This window comes from Cavia porcellus, unplaced genomic scaffold (genome assembly GCF_034190915.1).
Source record: "Cavia porcellus strain 051 isolate PalLab524CR breed Dunkin Hartley unplaced genomic scaffold, mCavPor4.1 scaffold_1, whole genome shotgun sequence".
NCBI classification, from domain to species: Eukaryota; Metazoa; Chordata; class Mammalia; order Rodentia; family Caviidae; genus Cavia; species Cavia porcellus.
In genome coordinates, this window is record NW_026947484.1 from 46,421,617 (window position 1) to 46,432,984 (window position 11,368).

Consider the following 11,368-nt stretch of genomic DNA (forward strand, 5'->3'; position numbering starts at 1 on the left):
TTTTTGTCTTTTTCCTGTTTATCAGTACTGGGGATCCAACTCATGACTGCCTGCTTGCAAGGCAGGCGCTTATGCCACTGAGCTAAATCCCCAGCTCCTCACTGATTAGGTTTTAATATGAATCTGGGGGCCAGGGGTTTGGCTCAGTTGTGTAAGCACCTGCCTGGCAAGCGCTAGGTTGTAAATTCAATCCCTGGTACCAAAAAATAAAACAAAACAACAACAAAAAATGAGCCTCCAAGTAAATGATTTATTATGATCTCTATGCAGCAAAAACCTCCCTGCTAATGTCAATCTGTATTTGCAGCTGCTCCCCAGTGCTAGCATCACAGCTCTATTTCAGACCGTCAGCCATTAGATTCTCTTAAGGGGTTGTTATTTAAAGTGGACTTATTTTGTTATTTAAAGTAAACTTATAACCTGAGATGCTTTATCAGTTAGGGTTCACTAGAAGAGCAAATCTAACATAAATATATGAATATAAGATATATAAAAGATTTACAAGGTAAGCATATATTGGCCACCTGCAGTCAGGAGTGGAATATTGAAAAGGAGCTATTGGGATAGATAACAACTGGCTACAGAGGCTCTCTGAAATAGTCAACTTAGAATTCAACATATACAGTGTGGGGAGCTCCAAACAGAGGGAGATGAATTCTCTTGTCCCAAGAAAAAATTAAGGTGACTTGCCAACCATCCAAGGTCCCCTCCGCAGCTTGAGGAGATCCGGCTAAGACTTGCGGAGCTGTCCAAGGTCCCACTGCTTCCACATTGAATTGGGGGGCCAGCAAGCCAAAGGGAGAGCTGAGTTGGCAGGGTGCCTACATAGACCTGTGGTGAGTGATGGGAGTGGAGCCATTCCATAAATATGGGGGCTCTGGTGGACAACATTCTGTGACTGGGCAGGACTGGCAAGTACAAGGGGCAGCAGCGACTTAAGTCAATCGTTCCCTTCTGGAATGGGATTGGTGGAGTGAGCTTGGTCATCTGACCTGGCTGAGACTCAATAGGTTATCTGAAATCAAGTCCCTACAGTGGTGGCTCACACTAAACACACTAACCCAGTGAAATCTCAGAAGTTTGACTGACAGTGCAGGCCACAGCAGCTTGACTGACCTGGAGGGGAGGTGGTGCAAAGAAATGCAGTGCACGTCACAGCAACTTGACTGATCTCCATGCTGCTGCCTCCTGTGCCTCCGGGCTGTGGGCGAGACCTGTTGCCGCAGGCCTGGGAGTGGCTGGGTGCCCACTGGCTGCCCCTTATCCTGACCCTGCCATAGCTGCTGACCCGGAGGGGCGGCAGCGCAAAGTCCATCGCTGCTGCCACCATCACCGGCACCCCCACTGACCCTGTGCTCCAGCTGCCACCATCCAGAGGGGAGGTGATGCTAAGTAATACAGTGCAGGCCACAGTACTTGACTGATCGAAAGGGGAGGGGCCAGCACATGCTGTCCCTGTCTGCAACTCACTAGCACACTGCAGTGGGAAGGGTCATCTAGCCAGTGCACCTCAGAACAATTGTAACCAACAAAGAAAGAAACAGCACCCCCTGGAAGAAGCAAAAAAGATGGGGAGAGGAAGCAACAAAAAGTCCCCAGGTCCCAACCCTGAAAACATTGACCCAGGACAGGTAAATACAAAGCAGAATGAGAACAGCAAACATGCAATATCAGACACATCGCCAGTAGACATAAAGAGATATATTTGAGACCTCATAGACGAGTTCAAAAGTGAAATATGTAGCCAAATAAAGTAAGATATAAGAAAATTAAAGAGATACTAAGCACCCCTCAAGCAGACACAGGTGGAAGAAGGGAGGAACTCAAACAAAGGAGAGAAGCATTTGATGAAGAATATAAAAAAAGTATAGAATACATGAAGCAGATTCAAAGAGATCACCAGGAAATTAAAATATCTGTGGAAAGATGGCAAATCAGCTTGAAAGAAACTAAGGATAGATTATCCAAACTGGAGGACAGTTTTGCAATGTGGGAGTAAGAAAGGGAAAACTTTTTAAAATAACAAGGAAACAAGCAGCAACAATACAAAGGCTAGAAGATGACAAAAGGATCTATAACTTGAGAATGAAGAAGCAGGGGTACAAGCAAAGGAATTACAAAGATTATTCACAGAAATAATTAAGGAAAACTGCCCAAACATAGGAAAAGGAAATGACATTCTGATATATGAGGCATACAGAACTCTAGCCACCTACAACTAAAACAGAGCTACACCCAGGCATATAATAATCAAGATCCCAGAAACTCAATATAAGAACAGAATATTAAAAGCTGTTAGAGACAAGAAACTGATAACCTATAGAGGAAGGCCAAGCAGAATAACAGCAGACTTCTTGACACAAACCATCAAGTTAAGAAGATCCTAGAGTGACTATTCCAAGCCCTGAAAGAAAATAACCTCCAGCGCAGATTGATATACCCTGCTAAATTGTCTCTAGACATTAATGGAGAAACAAGATGCTTCCAAGACAAAGAGGAACTTGGGAAATTCGTAACCACCAATTCAAGTCTACAGAGAATACTGCAGGGCATTCTAGAGACATAGAAAAGTACTAGGATTCCAGAAACAGTGGCAGAGAGGCCTCAATGAATGGAGCAGTAAACAGAATGAAGAAGATAAGCAAACAACTGATGGCAAACAAGAGCATAACAGAAATGAGGCAGAGAAGATTTTTTTCAAAACCGATAGGATTGATAGTATGAAGTCTGAGAGTATAGACAGCTACACTGAAGATGACAAGACTCTACGATACACATTCTGGTTTGATAACTGCTGGGCTTTGAAGTTCTATATTATATAGAAAGTTGTGTTTTTATTAATTCTGTTATGTACTGATATATTCAATTATACTATGTCTGATGATATAGCCAATTCTATTGGAGATACAAGAGACAACACAGGAACCATGGTAGAACTCTTTGTACAATGGTCTTATATGTTTATTTCATTTCATGTGTTTATAGGAATATGTTTTGTTTTGCCATGCTTTGTTTTGTTTCTCCCTTTAATATGGAAAGGATAGAAATACATGTTAAGACTCATGCATGTGTAGAATCTGTAAACAGCTTATGAGAACAGATCTTATGATACATGATGAAATGAACAGATACTTTGAAGAAAAAAAGACACTAAAATACTCAGCGCTGATCCTGGAGTGTCATAATGTGAAACCCAGCAATAGCATTATTCTTTGTTTAGAGTGATATTAGCCTGCATGGGTTTATTCAATGTCAACATAATTGAAGATAGGGATAGCTACATGTATGTTTAAGTGTATAGGATTGATAACCATATTTCTAAGTTCCTGTTGGATAGTTGAACAGAACTGGTTGCAATCTCACTGTTTGAATTCCCACTTTACATACTCCACATTAGTATCTTGAATAACTATTTGTAAGAAGACAATCTGTAATCATCAACTAGTGATTTCTTACTGTTTATTTTTTCTTTGAAATTATGTATTATTTCTACCCATTTTCTGTTTTGTTTAGTCTTTCTTTAAATTAAATTAAAGAAAAAGGCACTACAGTATCCAGTGCTGATCACAGAGTATTATGATATGAAATCCAGCAATACTATTATTCTTTGTTCAGAATGATTTTAACCTGCTTTAGTTTGTTTAATCTAAACATAAATGAAGATATGGATAACTGCATGTATGTTTAAGTGTATAGAATTGACAACCATGTCACTAAGTTTTTGTTGGACAGTTGAGTTCCCACTTTACATATTCTACTCTTGTACCTTTAACAATTATTTGTAAAATGACAATATGTAAACATCAACTAGTGATTTCTTACTGTTTATTTTTTTCTCTGAATGTATGTATTATTTCTACCAAAAAAAAAAAAAAAAGAAAGAAAGAAAGAAAGAAAAGGAGCTATCTGCACACTGGGAATATCCAGTCAAGAGACAAAGGCCTAGAGCTCACTTCAAAGTGCCATGTAAGTCCGTCTCAGGAAGCCAAAGGGTCTTTCTGGGAGGACTGAGGAGTCTCAGCTAGAGGCCTGGAGATAGATGCCCAAAGGTGATGGCAAAGACTAGAGCTTCTCCAAAGAAACAGAATCCAGACTTCCCTCTTCTTTCCCTTTCAGTTCCTTGCAGGCTGAAAGCCTATTGGTTAGTAGCGCATCCAGGATGGGTTGTGCCCCTTCAGTAAGCCCGTCGTGCAGAAACATCCAGAACTATGCTAAACTAATCAGCTGAGTGTTTTTCATTCAAGTTGACACCACAGTTAGCTATCACGGCTGCGGGGGGGGACTGGTAAAGGAGGAAAATTAAAGATGCAGTGTTCAAGACTGTAAATAATGGATCAGGACCCATGAGAAGATCAAATGATATGAGAGGGACTCCAAGTCACAGAGGGAGTTTTTGGCCTTAAGCAGGCGAAAAAAGGACAAGACTTGTTTGGGAGCATGGGGTAGAGGGCAAGTTATGGTGGCCTGGAAGAAAAAGAACAGTAACTGCCTGGAAATGGGAGGATATGAAAAAGCACTGTGGTTAATGTCAGGCAGAGGAGATGGAAAATGAGGAAGAATGAAAGAAAATAGTGAAGATTTGAAGAGATACCTCAGCCATTGCTTTTAAAGGGAATGAAAATAGCCTAAAAGTTTCTAACAGTGGACAGAGGGTTTTTGGAAAAGTTAAAATTAGTAGATATTGCAAAGATAACCAAATGCATGTTATTTGAGAGGATTCCTCTTTGAATGATAGGACCTGAGTCAGAATTAAAAATGTAAAACACACACACACCCGAAAAACTGTTTTCTGATTAAATATGTATATTCCTTTGGTTGAGTTGAGAAATCATGAAGGATTCAGAGCCAGTCTGAAGGCTCAGCTCTAGAAGGAAATTACAGCCCCTGCGAGGCCAGTTCCTGATCTGTGCCAACTAGTGGATGAGAAGGTGAGGCCACCTCACCTCGATGCCCATCAGAGAGCAGCGATGCCTGCCAGCGGCTGGCCGGGAGGCTCTGAGCTGCCTGGTGAGTCAGCCCTCGATCACAGCCTCACACCGCCCCTGGCACCAGGAAATGCCACGGTGTTCATTAGCTCTGCCTCTCCAGTCAGTGACTGGGAGCCACGTATAGGATGCTTTCCAGGGTATGGACTTTACCTTCGGCTTTTTGTTGTCTTTTTCATTTTTAAAACACCAAATGATTTGGCTTTGTTTATTCATTTGTTTTTGCATAAAAGCAACTTGTATCCTTTGTAGACATTTTGATCAATTCAGAAAATTAGAACTAAAGCCATATTACTACTTCAGTGTCAAGCACATTAACATCTCAGCACGTTTCCTTCTCACATTTCCACTGTGCTTTCCAGCATGAAAAACCCTGCGCTCTTCCTGACAGGGAAGCACAAGAATTCCAGGATGGGGACAATTTTCTGGTAGCAACAACAACAGATCTGGGTTCTAACCCCAACTCCCCAGCTACAGAGCCGGAGTCTTGGCCTAGCCTTTCTGCCATTACGGCATCTTCACCAGTCTCCATCCTCTTTGCATACTTTAAGGTCATGAGCCTGGCATGTTCTGAGCCCCCAGAAACATGTGCTTTTTGACACAAAGTCTTCATGAGCAGTCATAGCTCTGATCCAAAATCCAGAATCTTCTGAAGCTGCGACCTCAAAGGAGGCAAAGTGAGATGATCCCTCTCCTACCCTGAGCTAAACACTAAAAATTATGAAAAAAGAATGTGCTGAGTGCGGATGCGTTTCAGTGTGGGACGTATGTCAGAGGTTGCCACGAAGCTTATGATTATCCACTGTACCAGGCAAAGCCAGTGGCATGTATTTTGGTTCATTCCAGCTATTTTAGCTAATGACTCAACCTAAAGAACCAGGAATTTGTACTGGATGTGGTAGCACCGACCTATATTCCCAGCTTTGGGGAGCCGAGGCAGCAGGATTGACGTGAATTCCAGACCAGCCTGAAGAACACACTGAAAGCCTGTCTCAATAAACAAAACAAAACAAAACTCAGGAATTTTTAAACCTATTAAATAAATATCGATTAACACCTTCTAGAACAATTAGAAATTTCAGAGACAAAAACAGAGGAAGAGTATATGTGAGAGAGAGAGAGAGACAGAGAGACAGAGAGGCAGAGAGAGAGAGAGAGAGTTAAATCAGCTACAGGATAACAGTTGTCTTTACTGTGGAATTTTTAGGACTCTGGATATGCTTAAATGAACTGGGAATCCAAAACGGGTACGCAGTGCGGACTCTAAGCTGACCGGATCATGGAGTAACTGTGTCCAGCACACTAATGCACAGCTCACGACTGGGGTCCTCTGTAGAGCATGGTTTGAGCATTAATATCTAGCTCCTTCTACCAGTTCCCCGAGAGTGTTCCTCAAAAGGCACCTCACATATCTTTCAGTCATCATCCCTGATTACTGTGGTCACTGCGACGCTATTTTGAGTTGAGTTTTTAAAATCATAACCTTCTCAACCTTTTATATTATGCTTCCTATGATGAATTTTATAAATCATTGCATTTAAAGGACAATTTTATTTTCTAAAATGTGTTCATCAAACTAAGAATTATCGGTGACATTTTACCAGTGTTCTTAGTCTGTGTTTTTCATTTGGCTTGTATTACTACTGGAGAGTTAATGCAGGGTCTTCTCACTAAGCTACATCCCCAGCCCTTTTTTATTCCCTGCATTTGTTTTTCACGACAGGGAGCCACTAAGTTGCTTAATTGCCCAGATTGATTTCGAACTTGCAATCCTGACCCAGCCTCCCAGAGTTCTGGGAATACAGGTGTGTGTATTTATAGCTGGCTCTACATTTTGTCTATAGGTGCGATCTTGGGTGAGTCATTTAACTTTTTTAAGTAGGATAGGGTGACTGAGGTTGGCATCCAGAGGCAGCACACTGGTTTGAGGACTGCTTTAAGAATTGGCCAGCTCAACTTCAAATCACAGCATTTGGGAGCACTGGAGGAAAGCCAAAGTTTGAGAATGAAGAAGAAAACATGGAACCTTGGTATGAAGAGGAATCAAGGGAGAGGAAGAGGAATTTGAACTCTGCATTACAAAGGTGAGCTGCTACTGTCTCTTCTTCCTATTTTCTTCCTTCTATTTAATTATGTATTTATTTTTGAGAATGACTTTTTATTTTAATGTCAAATATCTTCTCTAAGTAATTATCTTCTTTTAAGCAGAGGTTCCTAAACAGATATGTTGAAAAATTGCCTGGCACAACAAAAATCAAATTACATGTTAGAAAATTAAAAAAATAAATAAAACAGTTTGCATTTGTAGATCTCTCAAAATCAATTTTCCTTGCCGCAAGTTCTTCCATAAAACAATCTGATATATCAGGGTCTCACTCCAATTCTGTGTCTGACCCAGTTGAAATTGATTTCTTACCAGCTCTTGCTGAAGGCCAAGGCCGTGGTCAACATAACCTGAGCCAAATTAGACAACAACCAGCTCTTTGGGGCCTTGGCTGGTGGGAAGACTTGATAATGTTACACCCCAGTTTGGGCAAAAATGTGGCTTAAAATTACAGTGTCTCTGGATAGCTTTGCCCAGTGTTATCTACATTCAAATGGAAATAAATTTATTTACTGAGTAAATGAGTCATATTTTAATAAAGTATTCTTTAACGTTTCTAAAAAAACCTGGGTGACAATTTCCATAACCATTTGGAGCCATATGAACCATTTTTTTCAAGGTATTAACTTGGGTTTGCTCTAATCTCATTTTGTTCCTCTTGTGTAAGAGTGTTTGACTGGAATGCGTATTGTCTGGTTCTGGCCAGTTCTCCTAAAAGCCAGACAGATCAATGAAAATGTTCAAGGTCAGCAGAGGACCACTCTTCCAGGGGTCCAAATAAGGATCACAATTCAGGAGAAAGTCTGGGGCCTAGGCCTGACCTTCCTGGCCCTTCTAGGGCTGTGGGAGGTATCAGGCAGTGGGTGGGCAGTACTTGCAGACAGGAGCCCAGGGCTAAAGATCCAGGCAGCTCCTTGCATCAGAAGACCTACAGTCTCAGAAATGCTGGCTGTGAGGGACTTTGCATGGACGATTATTTCCTCCTGGCTCATCCTGCAGAAGCATTTCTTTATAATGGCATCCACCATCCTCAGAGAAGGCCTGAGACTGACCGAACGTGATGGAATGTTGCTCTCAACGTGATACATTTGACAACAACAGAAATTTGTTATCAGAAGCATCTTAATTAAGCATCTTAAGATGTGTCCCAGGTGGCAGATAAAGGAGGCCTCCAGGGATGATTAGTAAAAACAAAAATTATTCTTCAGTTTCCTTCCTCCTCTAGCCTGCCTTTGACCATGAACTCACCTCCCACTTTTCTCCAGCTGGGGGGAACTGTGTGTGGTTTCCTAGGAATCCTGGTTCAGTTTGTGTGATTTTTGACATCCTCCGGATGCCTTGACTGATCTAAGCACCTGAGTAACCTGGGATTCCGGGGGCCTCCATCCCTTTGTCCTTCCCTGTATCTGAGTACTGCTTAGCAGCTGGGCCTGGAGACACAGAATGGCAAGGTGGACAGGACATGAGCTTTAGCACCCTAACCCTCTGATTCTTGGTCCTCTGGCGGCTCCTGGAGTCATGAATGTGCCCCTGGAGAATCATACCTGTCAATCCTGGCCTCAGTGCCTGTTGGATTCAACCAGCTTGCCCGCTCCTTCCTTCCTCCTCTTGCTTCTGCCAGGGATCCCGATCACTGGCTCCCAGGTCTGGCCACTTCCACCCCTGCCCACCAGGCTCCACCTTTCCTTCCACCTCCTGCCGGCTGCCACTGGGTACAAACTCTCTCCCAGGGCACGGGCTGAGAATCAAGAACCACCACACTCCCACCTCATCACAACCTGCAAGTGACCAGCTGACTCGGAGGACAGGCTGAGTTGATAGCAACTGAGGTACAGAAAAGCAACTGAATGCTTGTATTGTTTGATTGACTTTACAGGCCTGGGGCTGGCGGTATGAGCATCTATTGGGAGGATAATAGTGTGCAATACAGCAAATATGGGGGATTTACTTCTGTCTTACTTTTGAAATCCAATATTGTTCTCACTGTTTTGTTTTGTTCTAATTTATTGTTTCACTTTATTCATGAAAGGTTCTTGCCCTAGTATAAATTACTGTACCATTATGGCGGTGGCCTAACATGGCGGAAGACCAAAGGGGGAACACCTACCACTTCTTCCTTCTTCAGCCCTAATTGCAGCTCCCCTTCCTGTTGGTGTGCAAAGAAAATTCCAGTCAGTTCTTCATACGTCATCAATGTCCGCCCCATGTACCACTTCCGTTCAGAGGTCATAGAACCCTCTGCCTCCCTGTATCCAGTCAAAGGAGACAGCTCAGCTGTCAATGGTTGTGTGCTCCTTTCCATGTCCTCAATAAACCTGTTCTTTTCTTTTTTTACCCTTTGCTTCTCTGTTGCACCAGAAAACTCTTAACAATTCAATGTTCTGTTTTGATTGATTTTATTCTGTTTAGTTTGATTTTGGTGTGTATGATGGAATGGTCAATTACTGTGAAGACGACAAGAAATACTATGGTAGCCATTGTTGATTTACCATTATCTTGCTTTGAAATTCTGTGCCAATTTCACTGCTTTGTTTTGGTTGGCTTTATTCTGTTGTGTTTTGTTGGGTGTTATTACCTTTAAAATAAAATTTAAAAAAATTTTTTAAAAAGATAGTCTAGGGTGACAATAAAGAAAAGGCTGTAAGTCACCAAGCATAGCATGATGATTAGTGTTGGGAGCCACCACATTGCCGAGCCGCCGCATATAGCGATCATGCGGCCTGTGGTAAAGAGTAAAGCCTGAGTTAGATTACCCCTCCCATCGAGCACGTTAGTTTCCTGCTTACCGCGTAAACAACCCGCTCAATAATATGTTAGCCAATCAGCTTGCCTTGCTTACTTTAACATGATTGGACACTGTATCCGTATATATACTGGTGCCACCCCTGGGGGGAAGTAGAAGCCCGGAAGGAGCCGCGGAGAGCGGACCGGTAGAGGCTTCGGAGCGAAGCACGGAAGGAGCCGCGGGGAGCGGACCAGAGGAGGCTTCGGCTGGGAGCGATCCCAGGGCAGGCTGTACGGAGAGAAAATAAAAGAAAAGGTTGTCCACTGCCAGACTTTGTCGTGTGTCCTTCCTGCCGGCCGGGAGCGACATCGACAGATTAGGAAAAACAAAAACCAAACCAGGACAGGAGGATGGGTGCTGTTTATGACAGTTTTCATAAAAAGCAGACTCAGAAAGCTGCAAATCCTGTGGTGTCAGCCCCTTGCTTGATGCTGTGTCCCCAAAGCCCTTGAGGAAGCTTGGTATTTTCCATCTGAAGTTAGTGGTGTGATCAGGAGTCAGAGAAATGTCTTCCAGTGTGGATGGCTTCTGGGACATCTATCTTTCTTAAATATCCCAAGGGCCAGCATTCCTTGGTCTGTGTAGTCTGATATTTGGAGCTGGGTAGGTTGTACCTCATGGTCATTGGATGAATGGCTTATTCAGTGGGGAGACAAAACCCTCAAGGGGAGCTTTCAATGGGCAAGATGGCTGCTTTGTAAAAAGCGGGTGACCTAAGGGGGGACTTAAGGAGGACAGCATAGACAGGAGGCCCAGGCTGGTGTTCTCCTCTGCACTGCAACCACTTGCCACATGCCTGCTTTCACATAGTCCCGATAGGTGTTAATGTGGAACAAATGGACCCAACCGTGAACATTTTGTTGATCCTTGGAGCGGAAGAGACCTGGAGAGTCAACCTGGCTCATTTGGTGCGCTGGCTTCTGAATTGCTTATTTACCAGTTTGAAGGGACCTAGGAATGCAGGCCAGATAAAGTGAACCAAAAGCCGACTTCCATTCCTTTGTTTGCAAAATTCAGCTGTAGGCTGTACTTGTTTTGTAGGCTGTACTTTTTAATAAAAATTTAAAATTTTTATTATTTTAATCATGAAGAGAGTCATGCTGGGATGACATGAGAGACCAACCAGTTATGACATCCTTGTCCTCACAACCCCTTTGCCTCCACTCACCCCATCTCTTATCTGTGAAGGGAGGTGTTTGCCAAATGACTGATTACACTTCCACAGTCAACAGCATATTTTGGAGGTGATTTTGATAGCAGTTCCACAGCTTCTTGGAAGGTTTTGAGATCTGTGTCTTGTATTTAAACTGGCCCTTGTCTTTTGTCTAAACTGCATGTTACCACCAAGGTTTTTAAATGGGATAATGTATTTGAAATTTGGATGGCAGTTCTTCTGAGCTTTTCTCAACGCTTTGTGTTCACTGTCTTCCCAGATCATTAGTGATGTAATTCAAGAGCCAATTGGATGATTGATTATTTATAATTAGGAGAAAT